The sequence below is a fragment of the Vulpes lagopus genome, chromosome 2 (genome assembly GCF_018345385.1).
Source record: "Vulpes lagopus strain Blue_001 chromosome 2, ASM1834538v1, whole genome shotgun sequence".
Lineage (NCBI taxonomy): Eukaryota > Metazoa > Chordata > Mammalia > Carnivora > Canidae > Vulpes > Vulpes lagopus.
Window position 1 is genome coordinate 97313626 of NC_054825.1, and position 13059 is coordinate 97326684.

At 35.5% G+C, this 13059-nt stretch overlaps 1 protein-coding gene across 4 annotated transcripts in view; it reads left to right on the forward strand.

The window, feature by feature from the left end:
• TAB2 (TGF-beta activated kinase 1 (MAP3K7) binding protein 2) overlaps positions 1 to 13059 on the forward strand; it is a 90685-nt gene that overhangs the window by 64634 nt on the left and 12992 nt on the right. The window lies entirely within an intron of this gene.

Below are 13059 nucleotides of genomic sequence, written 5' to 3' on the forward strand. Positions count from 1 at the left end.
TTTTTTTTCCTAATATATAATTACTTTTAACATGGTCAATAAAGTTTTTTGTTTTATTTATTTTTTACTTTTACATATTCACACTTACCAATCTTTTTTCTTTCTGGCTTTTCAGTTTTATGTCTTATTTAGAAACTAGCCCTTCACAACATTCCAAGATTGCAAAAGACCAGAGAAATCTTGCACATATCCTCTCTTAAATTGTAGTGATAATCTTTGAAACCATATTGAACTGGCCTCATTTTTCTGTGGTGACCTTTCAAAAACTTGAAAGTAACTACCATATCCCCCTTTAAAGGATAAGCCTTTCTAAGCTATAAAAGTCCCCATTTCCTTTAATGGTTCATCCATTTGTGTTTCTTGGAGACTCTTTTGGTATCTCTAGGTCTGGTTTTCTTTTTCTCTAAAACAAAAATAGTAGCCAGTGTCTGTATGTCTTAATGCTATAAGATTGCATTTAGAATCTTACATACAAATAAAGGACAACAAAGTATTTATCCTCCAGAAGCCTCTTACTCATCTATATTTAATATGAGTGTATAAATAATTTGTTTCTTAAAAATAATTACAGGACTTTAGCATCATTCCTCATAGTTTTATTATATCTATTGCCCAGATACCGACCTAGTTGCATCACTGTTGAAAGATCTGATTTCAGACTGTCCTTAAAAATGGCAAAGTAGGTATGCCTGGGTAGCTCAGTGGTTGAGCATCTGCCTTCAGCTCAGGGCGTGATCCTGGAGTCCCAGGATCCAGCCTCTATGCAGGCTCCCTGCATGGACCCTGCTTCTCTCTCTGCCTGTGTCTCTGCCTCTCTCTCTCTCTCTCTATCTCTCATGAATAAATAAAATCTTTAACAAAATAAATGGCAAAGTAGATGAAAACCTCAGGATACTTTATTTTAATGAGTAATTGCCATCTTTGAATCTTTTGTGATTCCATCACTGAGTGACAATAATTATACATTGGTGCATAGAACAGATACCCCTACTCTCAACAGTTACAGTCTAGAATAGTCTTGATTTATTTTAGAAGCAGACATTTTACCTCATTAGGTATAGTGACGTGAGCATGTACTTGACTTAGGCATATAAAATTGTTATGACAAAAGTATAAAAGACTTTAGAAATAAGTACCTATTATATTTCCAGTGGCAAATTTCTCTCTCTCTCTCTTTTTAATAAGCCATAGATCTTTGTATCCATAAATACTTGGTACATTTTCCAGTAGCAAAGGTATTCTTTTAATATGTACATTGCATCATTGTACTATTTTTTTTAACTTTTGGAGAAATTAGATGTTATTTAGGCTGTTGAATACCTAAAATTAGTAAAATTAACACCATCTAAAACTTGGAAGCGTGTTTTTCTGATTACAAATAAAGTTGAGAAAGAAACTGTTTTCATCATTCACTGGAAGTTGACAAAAACTGGGTAAAAACTAAGCTTTTCAAAACTACTACTTAAAAATGCCTAGAAAAAAATAAATAAATATAAATAAATATAAAATAAATATAGATAAAAATATAAAGAAAAAATAAAAAGGGCTCAAATATTTGAATTAACTAATGGTTATTTTAACAACCACAAAAGGGAGTTGCATGCTTAAATTATTTAAAATTTATTAAATGCAATTTGTTAAAATGCAATTTTGGTGGGGGGTTTTTTTCTTTTTTCTTTTTTTAAAATTTAAATTAAGTTAATTAACATATAATGTGTTATTGGTTTCAAAAGTAGAGGTCAGTAATTCCTCAGTCTTCTATAACACCCAGTGCTCATGACATCACGTGCCCTCCTTTAAAGTCCATCAACCAGTTACCCCAGCACCCTACCCTCCAGCAACCCTTACTCCTATGATTAAGAAGAGTCTCTTAGGGTTTGTCTCCCCCTCTGATTTCATCTTGTTTTATTTTTTTCCTCTCTTCCCCTATGATCCTCTGTTTTCTTTATTTCTAAAATGTAATTTTAGAAAAGAGGATTTAAAAGGTACTGACTGTTGTCAGTCCTCCTTGCATGTGTATTTCAAAGTAAAGTAGATAGGTTTAGAAAACAAAGTCAGTGTGTGATTAAGATGTTAAATACATCAGTTATTTTCTTGGTAGAACTCGCATATTTTTAAAAAGCCACCTTTCTGCATTGTGAGCAATCTAAAAGTCTTACCATATTTCAAACTGTATTCTGTTGTGCTAAGTGATAAATAAATACTAAAACTGAACATTCAAGGAGACTCTAAAATGTCACGTTTTTATTTTATCAATATTTCTATTTCTTGGACCTAAAATTAGTATTTTACTCTATCATTCATTAAAAGTCAAATTGTTGTCATTATTTTTCATTTAATAGGTATTTATCAAGTGCCTACAATTGTCAGGGTTTAATAATAGATACTCAGTGGGTACAAACTTGAATTCAGTGTATACTGTCAAGAAGCTTGAGGTTTAGTTGAGAGATGTACTTGATCATGGAAAATAGAAAATGCAGAATTTTTCCAGTGTAAAATGAAATGAACTCATCTAATAAAGTTTCTCCTTTAGTGAAATACTGATCTATAAATACAAAGTAATAATACATAAGTTCTTGAAATAGTTTAACTTTGCTTCCTTCACACTTTACTCATGATGTTAATTTAATGCCCTTTGAACAGATAGTACAGAAATTAACTTAAGCTCCTTTACTATTAAAATTATCTTGGGGTCACCTGGGTGGTTCAGTTGGTGAAGCATCTGACTCTTCAGCCCAGGTCTTCATCTCACGGTTGTGAGTCCCAGCCCCACTTTGGGTTCCACTCTGGGCAAGGAGCCTTTGTTTTTTTAAAACAAACCAATAGACTTGGATTCCAGAATAATAAAAATTTAATTAATGTGGTTTTAGCTGAATGAAATATTGTTATAATGCAAATATCACAAAAGTATAGCACAGTCTTTATCAATGCCTTATTATAGTTTACTCATATATGACTGGATATTTTAATTTTATCAAGGTATACATACTTGTATATATATACTTTTATATATATTTTATAACATATGTTATATTTTCTGTCTTCTGTGTATAAACACAATGTGTCTAGGTTTAGGTTTTTCTTTAAATCATCTTTGTTCCACATTCAGTGAATTCCTTCAGTTTAAAGGCTGGTGTCTCGCTTTAGTTCTGCAAATCCCCTCCTGATTCCTAGCTTGTCCATTGTCTCTTTCTAGAACTTCTCTTGTTCAGCTATTTGGCAGCCAAGACCAATTTTCTACTTCTCATCATTATATCCTCAAATATTCTACCTCCTTATCTTTCTGGTCTATTCTATAATTCAGTAGATTTCCTTAATTTGTGTTCTAACCTATGTATGAAATTTTCATTTTATTTCATTTCATTTCATTTGAAATGAATGATGTTTTTAATTTCTAATTTTTAAGAAATTTTTAATTTCTTAATTTGTGTTCTAACCTATGTATGAAATTTTCATTTCATTTCATATGAAATGAATGATGTTTTTAATTTCTAAGAGCTAGTTCTCTAATTCCTTTCTCATAGCAGATTGTTTTATGGATGTATGTATGAATATCTCAGATCTCTTAATGATGCTAATTAAGTTTTTGTCTATCTCCTGAGTTATCTCTGCTTAATCTGGGTTTAGTCTTTCTCTTTATCTAGATCTTTCACATGTCTGAAGTTATTGCAATACATGGTGAGCCATGGCTATTGGTTTAAGGACTGTGAAAGCTAACTGGAAACCTTGTGTAATAACAAGAGACTTGTCACTTGAGAGACTTTGCTTTGCGAGGAATAAGTGAAGAGCCCCAGCTAGTAGGAGAGAACGCTCTGCGATCATGACCTGGCATTTGTATATGGGGACTAGCTTGAGAAATGTGTGTTGCGGGGCCTTACAAATAAACATGCAGCTACTTATCCTACAAGATAGGGTAAGGTTGACTGTTCCATAAACAGATACCAATTAAGGCCCTGTTTTCTGGCCCATTCTTTACTTACTTCCACCTCCTGTCCTCACGTGCATTCTCCAGTCTGAAACTTCTTTGGGTTTCTGCAGTGCAAATTAGCTGCTGCTTTGTCAGCAGTGCCCTCCTTGTCTTTGAGATTATAGCTTTCCCTACCCTCCTTCATTAGGCTGTTATTCCATCTGCTTTCAGTCTTCCAAAAATGTTTTGAAATCTCTTGTCCATTAATTGCCTTCTTTTTCTTGTTTATTATTGGATTGTACTGTCTTATTCCTCTGCCATTTTCTTGGGGTTTCAGGAGGTAGAAGATTATGTATTGTTTAGTCATCTTTAAATGAAAGTCCTGGCTAGTATAATTGATTCTTCAAAGCTTGGCTTTTTTTTTTTTTTTTTTAAGATTTTATTTATTTATCATGAGAGACACAGAGAAAGAGAGGCAGAGGGAGAAGCAGACTCCATGCAGGGAGCCTGATGTGGGACTCCATTCGGGACTCTAGGATCACCCCCTGGGCCGAAGGCAGGTGCTAAACTGCTGAGCCCCCCAGGGATCCCCTATAGTTTGGCTTATTAAGTCCATATTAGTCTATATATAAATAAATGACAAGAAAGGAGAGAGAATTTTTCCTTTAGCTTACCCACTGAAGTCTGTGTTACAAATCACCCCTCCTCCCATATAAATACATATTACTAGATAGCATATGAGCCCAAATAATCTGTATGTGTGGTTGATGTGATCTTGTTTGTAACATTTTCTTCACATGTCAAAACAAAGAAACAAAACCCAAAAGCCAGTCTCAGGTTTCTCAAATCCTTTTCAAAGTAATTTCTTATAACAGAGGTAGAATTTTCTAACCTCACCCTGTGGCTACAGCCCAGTTTGTAAGGCTGCCTGACTCTCTTTCTAAGCTTCCTAAGCTTTGTTTGGACCCCGGAAGTGTAATCGTCATGTTTCTTTCTCTGGAAGTTAACACCCAACCCTTCTCATTTAGTAGAGCCTGATTCAGAGCAAAAATGATTTTATAAATGAACACTTTAATTACTTTTCTTCATTATGAGTCTAATAATCATTCTTAATGGATATGTCCTTTATAATAGTTTATACAGTGAAGGTTAAAATTGGAGACAGACCACAACTAGAGAAAGAGTTCATTGGCTTTAGCTGAGTTTTCAGTGATTCACCTTGAAACCTTCTTTTCTTTGTCATTCATCTTTCTCAGATTCCTATCTAAAAATCCCAAGCCACATATGAAAAATTAACTAGACACATAAAAATCCAGGCACTTAGAAGAAAGAATTGCTAAGAAATAGAGGGTCATATCTCTTTCCTACTATCTTCAGAGCACTTTTTATTCTGTTTATAATCAACAGACATACTTAAGAGATTCTGAATAGTCCATAAACTACATTTGTCATTTCTAAGTAATACAGTCATTGTAACTCTTCTCGAAGATTTTGTTTTCACTGGAAAGAAACCTCTCATAAATTCTGAGAACATGGATTCACAGTATTTTACTTTAGGGCTTCAGTCTAATCATAGGGTATATCTTGCCATTTTTTGCAAAGGCAAGCCATGTTTTTAGCCATTGCAGAAACTCCTTTCTTTGTGAATCCCAGGGATGTATATTTTTTCAGTTTCAGAAACATTCTGAAGAATTTACTCTTTAACTTCAAAATATCTCCACAATCTCAGCAACTCTGGCTCCTTCATTTCACCTAAGTCTTTTTTTAATCAAATTTCTGCCTGTTGTTAAAGGGTATCTCCTACTAATGTTGGTTTTCTGTGTAGCTCTCAACTCTGTGGTATACTTTCCTATTTTGATAGAAACATTAAAAATACCGTATTAGGGATTACTAATGGAGCTATTATGACAGAGAGAGTGTGCAGCCCCTGTCCCAGAATGTGTGTTCTGAGATACATTGGTTGGAAAATTTGAACTATTTCTATGGTTTTCCAAACGAATTAAAGTTCGATGCTTAGCCTTCCCCCCCCCCCCCCCCGCCACCATTAAGTAAAGAACCCTCTTTATTTCATAACATATTTTGCCCTATCTTAAATGAATATTACTACACTTGCTTTATTTTGATGTTATATTTGCTTGGTATTATCACTTTCAAAACTTCTCTTGTAGGGGTACCTGGTAGCTCAGTCCATTGTGTGGCTGGCTTTTGATTTCAGCTCAGGTCATGATCTCCAGGTCCTGGGATTCAGCTCCCTGTTGGGCTCTGCACTCAGCAGAGAGTCTGCTTGAGGATTCTGTCTCCCCTCTCCCTCCGCCCCTACCCTCACTCACACACTCTCTTCAGCTCTCTCCAGTAAATAAATAAATTTTTAAAAAAGGAAAAAGGAAAAAAAACACTCCTCTGGTGGCCTTGAAGATTTTCTCAGTATTTTTGGTTTTCAGTAGTTTGACTATAGTTGGTCTGGTTTGTTTTGTTTTAATATTACTTGGAGATCTCTGGGCTTCCTTATGATTTATTGTCTTTAATTAATTTTGGAAAATATTTGCCCATTTTTCTTCAAATATTTCTTCTGACTGACTTTTCACTGATTACAAGTATATTTAAACTGTTTGATATTTCCTGCATCTCTTGGACACTTTGTTCTTTTTTCTACTTTTTTCTTTGTGTTTGAGTAATTTCTGTCTTTCAAGTTCACTGATTCTTCTGTATCCAGTGTGCTGGTAACCTGTTGAAGGAATTCTTTATCTCTGATGCCATAGTTAATTTCTAGCATTTGACTTTTTTTTTTTTAAATTTCCATATCTCAGATTATCTTTTTGTTCCTGACTCTTGTGCCCCGTTTTAACTAGATCCTTTAAAATTAATCTTAGTTATTTTTAAAATCCCTGTCAGGTAATTCTAGCATCTTGGTCATCTTTTAGTATGGTTCTATTGATTGCCTTATCTCTTGGTGATCAGTTGGATTTTTCTTTTGCTTTTCTGTGTATCTCGTAATTTTTTGTTGAATGCCAAATATTGTGTGGGGGGAAAAAAAACCCAGAAGAGACTGGGATAAGTAGTATTTGAACCCAGAAACAAAAACACCTTTCTTTTCTGCAGGTTATTAGTGTAAAGGGTTGAGTCAGTTTAGTCAAGAGTGGAGCTGGCTTCAGGTTTTGATGTTGCCTTTCACATACCACAGTCTTCGAATATCCCCAGCAATTGGTTGCTCTTACTTTGTGTCTCTTAGAGTGGTACTCAAAATACAAAATATTTATTTTACTTTAATCCTTTTACTCCTGACCTTTCTGTGCTGTGATGGGTCCCCTTTTATTCAAATGTCCTAATATGATCAAGTCTCCACATGATTTGATAAAGGGCCAAATGGTAAACTATATGATTTTACAAGCTATGCAGTTTCTGTCACAACTGTTCAGTTCTGCTGCTGTAATACAAAGCAACCACAGACAATAAGTAAACATGCGAGCTTGGCTGTACTCCAGTAAAATTTTTTTCACAAAACAGGCAATGGGCCATATTGTCCAGTGGTCCATAGTTGACCACTTGTTTAGAGCCTTGTTCTGGCACACCACCACCACCACCACCACCACCCTACCTCTATAATACAAGCTCCACAAGGGCAGGGAATTGTGCCTATTCATTGATTTCACAAGTAAGCTCTCAATATATTAAAAGAATGTGTGAATGAATGGTTTTAAATATGCTTCTTAAGAACAGCATATAGCTAAATTTTAGAAATCTAGTGTGCAGATCTCTTGTATCTAAACTACATTTAATTGTAGTTGTCATTACTGATATATTTGGAATTATTCTTGTCATAATTTTTTATTTTCTATTTCTTTCCCCTTTTTCCCCCTTTCCTGCCATCTAAGTTTAATCAGATCTCCATTATTTCTCCTTTTGTTTGGTCTTTTAATTTAGAAACTACATTCTATTTAGCTTCTTATAGTAGTGATCCCTAAATATTTAACATGTCTGTATGTAGATGTATGTGTATGTGTGTGTGTGTGTGTGTGTGTGTGTATACAGTTATGTTTTGTTTTTTATAGTTATGTTTTAAGTAGGCTCCATGCCCAACATGCCCAACATGGGGGTGTGAACTCATGACCCCAAGATCGAGAGTCAGTTTCTATTGACTGACTGCGCCGGTCAGGCACTCCTAATATGCATATTTGGTTTAGCAACATTTGAGAGTGTTCTTCCTAAATACATCTAAGACCTTAGAATGCTTCTCTAGTCTTCCTATTTCCAATTTCTCATTATTTGGCAATGTTTTACTTTTTTCTAAGCAATTTATGCCACCCCACCCACTGCCATGGTCTTTCTCCTTAGTTATAGAGTTAGAACTTTATTTGGGTTTATTCATCTCTTCTTTCCTTTTGTAATAATTTCCTTTTTATCAAAAAACATCATTAGTAGTTCTTTTAGCAGCAGTCTGTAGTCAATAAATTCCCCTAAACTTTATCTAAAAATGTATTTATTTATCCATGCTCTGATAACCTAGTTAGATGATCAGATTTTGCCATTATCTTCTGGAATCTGTTATTTCTTTTCTTTAGTTTTGGAAAATTTTCAGCAAGCATCTCTTCAAATTTTGCTACTCCTCCGTTCTTGCTGTTGTCTCCTTCTGGAACTCCTTTGTAGATTTATATGAGATTTTTTTTAAATCCCTTTCATGTCAATTGTCACTTTATCTCTGTGTTCTGGGGAAAGATCTTAGATTTATCTTCTATGTCATTAACCATGTCTTTAACCATGTCTAATCTGTTTAATCTATTTGACTTTTTCTTTTCAATGACCATTTTTCATTTCTAGGGTTGTTTATGATACTTTTCCTCCCCCCCCCCACCAATTTTTTTTTAAGATTTTATTTATTTATGAGAGATACAGAGAGAGAGGCAGAGACACAGGCAGAGAGAAGCAGGCTCCATGTGGGGAGCCCAACGTGGGACTCGATCCCAGGTCTCCAAGGATCACACCTGGGCTGAAGGCGGTGCTAAACCACTGAACCACCCGGGCTGCCCCCCACCCCAAATTTTTATTTAAATTCTAGTTTAGCATATAGTGTAATATTGGTTTCAGGAGTAGAATTTATGGATTCATCACTTACATACAACACCCAGTGTTCATCAACAAGTGCCCTCTTTAATGCCCATCACCCATCTAGCCCATCCTTACCTAACTCCCTCCATCAACTCTCAGTTTGTTCTTTGTTAAGAGTCTCTTATGGTTTGCTACCCTCTTTCTCTTTTTTTTCCCCTTCCCATATGTTCATCTGTTTTGTTTCCTAAATTCCACATATAAGTGAAATATGGTATTTGTCTTTCTCTGAATGACTTATTTTGCTTTAGTATATCCACTATGGCTCCATCCACATCGTTGCAAATGGCAAGATTTCATTCTTTTTGATGGCTGAGTAGTATTCCATTATACACACACACACACACACACACACACACACACATGCCACAGCTTCTTTATTCATTCATCAGTTGATGGACACTTGAGCTCTTTTCATAGTTGGCTATTGTTGGTACTGCTGCCATAAACATCAGCATACCCCTTCAAATCTGTATTTTTGTATCCTTTGGATAAATACCTAGTGGTGCAACTTGCTGGATTGGAGGATAGTTCTATTTTCACCTTTCTGAGGAACCTCCGTTCTTTTAGAGTATCTCCACCATTTTGCATTCCCACCAACAGTGTGAGAGAGTTCCCCATTCTTTGCATCCTCTCCAATATCTGTTGTTTGCTTTGTTGTTAATTTTAGCCATTCTGACGGGTGTGAGGTGGTATTTCATTGTGATTTTGATTTGTATTTCCCTGATGCCAAGTGATGTTGATCATCTTTCATGTGTCTGTTAGCCATCTGGATGTCTTCTTTGAAAGAATGTCTATTCATGTCTCCTGCCCATTTCTTAACTAGATGGATTATTTGTTTTTTGGGTGTTGAGTTTTATAACTTTTTCATACATTTTGGATACTAATCCTTTACCAGATACGTCATTTACAAAATTCCGTAGACTACCTTTTAGTTTTGTTGATTGTTTCTCTCACTGTGTAGAAGCTTATCTTGATGAAGCCCTAGTAGTACATTTTTGCCTTAGTTTCTGTTGCCTCCAGTGATGTGTCTAGTGAGAAGTTGCTATGGCCGAGGTCAAAGAGATTGCTGTTTTTATGGTAGTTTTCCAAATCTATCTGTTCTTTTATTCATGGTATCTTTTGTTACATTATTACTTACTCTTTTATCACTGTAGTCATCTTAGATTTTTCCACAGCTTCTTTCAGGCTATCTTATAATCTTTAAGTTTAGAAAGCTCTTTCTGGGCATTGATTCTCATGGTAGATCATTTTCTTGTTTGGTCATAACTTTTCTATTGAGAGCTTCTCTTCGTTGAGGATTTTTCCTTACGGATTCCCATAGTAATAGCTCCTTGGTAGTGGAAGTGAGTTGTCAGAGCACTTTGCATTTGCTTCTGCCAAACATTCCAGGAAAATCACTATCCTGGAGATAATTGTCATAATACACCGTGAGGTTCTCTTTCTGCCCTTATAATATAAATTTTGATCCCCCAAATGGGATATAAGCTGGATTTCAGTTTTTCAGAAAATCTGATCTCATCCCTGCTTCATATATAATATTGAATAATACCACAAATGTATATCTTGTTTTATAATCTCATGCATATAAACCACCATTTAGTCATTAGAGACTATTGAAGAATGTAGTCATTAGGGAGAAAATCTTCATTAATTTTAAGGAATGCTACTTTTAAATAAAATAATCACTAACTTGAACAAACTTCTAACTAATGCCACTTGAGAGACATTGTTGGTAGATGGTTGGAGTTTAGAAATGAAGATAAGTTTATTATTTCTTTTTCTTTTGCCTTGTCCTTTATTCTTACTGCAGTCCTGCCTCCATCTTTTCTTCTTTTTGTCACATCAAAAAATAACAACCCACATCCTCATCTTCTTTTAGAATAATGAACAAACCCTAATGTAGAATTCTTATATTTTACAGGATAAAACTGCAGTTTAAATTAATAAGCCAAATTGATATAACTTTGACAAAACAAGTTTGATAGGGAAGTAACAAACGTACAGCAATTTTCAACCAGGAACATGTATATCTCCAAAAACATCTCCCTGCAGTCACAGAATATATCTTAAAATAGGAGAAAGCTTTTATCGTTTATCAAAAAGAATCAGCCATGGTTTTTAAAACTTGAAATACGCCCTAATATTTATTTCTTCCAATAAAAAAGAATTACAGAGAGAAGCATCTGTAGATTATAACAGTGTCAGATTCTGTTGGGAAAAAATTATCTACTACTTAAGGTTAATTTTGAAGTACTTGAGCCTAACAGCCTCTCCTCCTCCACATCCTAATTCTGATCTAGAACGTACTACTAAATTGAATAGCCCAAATATACTTTAATATGCCAGAGTTTTTTTCTTATTTTTGAGATTCATGGAAATTTGAGATTAGTTGAAGACAGTTAGTTGTTCAGCATTAACCTAATCTGTTCACTCTACTTGATTTCTTCGTTTTAATAACTAGTTTTCATTTTTAAAGGTTGTTAATTGTACTTTTCTAAATCTGCCCGTTTTCTCATGGTAGAATCATTGCAAGCTGACTTTTTATAGAAATAGATACAGGTATCTGAACTTCCAGTCCAGTATCCTAAAAAAGTGAGGCCTACATTATGCAAGGACTAATCACAAGAACATACACTGATTTTTATGGCTTAATGAGATTTCCCAAGCACTTTATCATTCATGCTACAATACAAGACTGATTGCATAATTTCTTTCTTTTTTTAAATATTTTATTTATTTATTCATGAGAGACACACACAGAAAGAGAGAGAGAGAGAGAGGCAGAGACACAGGCAGAGGGAGAAGCAGGTTCCATGCAGGGAGCCCGACGTGGGACTCAATCTTAAGGTCTCCAGGATCAGGCCCTGGGCTGAAGGCGGCGCTAAACCCCTGAGCCACCCAGGCTACCCGCATAATTTCTTTGTTTAAAAATCTTTGGACAGGGCAGCCCAGGTGGCTCAACGGTTTAGCGCCGCCTTCAGCCCAGCGCCTGATCCTGGAGACCCAGGATCAAGTCCCATGTCAGGCTCCCTGCATGGAGCATGCTTCTCCCTCTGCCTGTGCCTCTGCCTATCTATCTGTCTGTGTCTCTCGTGAATAAATAAATAAAATCTTAAAAAAAAAAAAAGAAGAAAAGAAATTTTTTGAACAATAGGGGCACCTGGGTGGCTCAGTAGGTTAAGCACATGACTGTTGATTTTAGCTCAGATCATGATCCTCAGGGTCATGAGATTGAGCCCCATGTTGTGCTCCCTCTCCCTTGCCTCTGTCCTTCCCTACCCTGTGCTTGCTCACACTCTCTTTCTCTTTCTCTCTTAAAAAAAAAAAAAAAAAAATTACAAAATATAAGTGATTTCTCTAAGTAGTATCATTTTTGTTTTGTGATTTGAACAATTTAATTACTAACATTTAACAATTTGTAGCACTGCATGGCTCAGTTGGTTAAGCATCTAACTCTTAATTTTGGTTAGGATCATGATCTTGGGGTCTTGGGATTGAGACCTACATCGGGCTCTGTACTGAGGGGTCTCTCTCTCTCTCCCTTTGCCCCTCTCCCCACCCCACCCCTGTTCATATGCACAGCTCTCTCTCTTAAAAAAAAAAAATTGACAGTGTTAACATTCATCTGGATTGAAATCTGTTTTATTTGTTGCTTACATCAAAATGGACTTAGCTTAACTCACATACCCTTTTAAAATGTCCGTAAGGTGTTCATACTAGAATACCTTACGCAGAGTCCAAACATGTCAGGCTTCTTGGAGTGAGAAGCTCTTATCCTTTCAAAGGGTCAAAGTATGAATTAAATGGTAGTTAGTGGAGCCTTTAGAGAAGTAACAGGCTAAAAATACTGTCGTTAGCCATAAAGTAGATTTATCCAAACACTTTTTCACTTGTATGTGGACTATAAGAAATAGTGAAGGTGAGGGAAGGACTGAGTGGGGAAAATTTAGAAAGGAAGACAAACCATGAGAGACTCCTAATTCTGGGAAACAAACAAAGGGTTGCAGAAGAGGAAGTGGGTGGAGGGATAGGGTAACTGGGTGATGGGC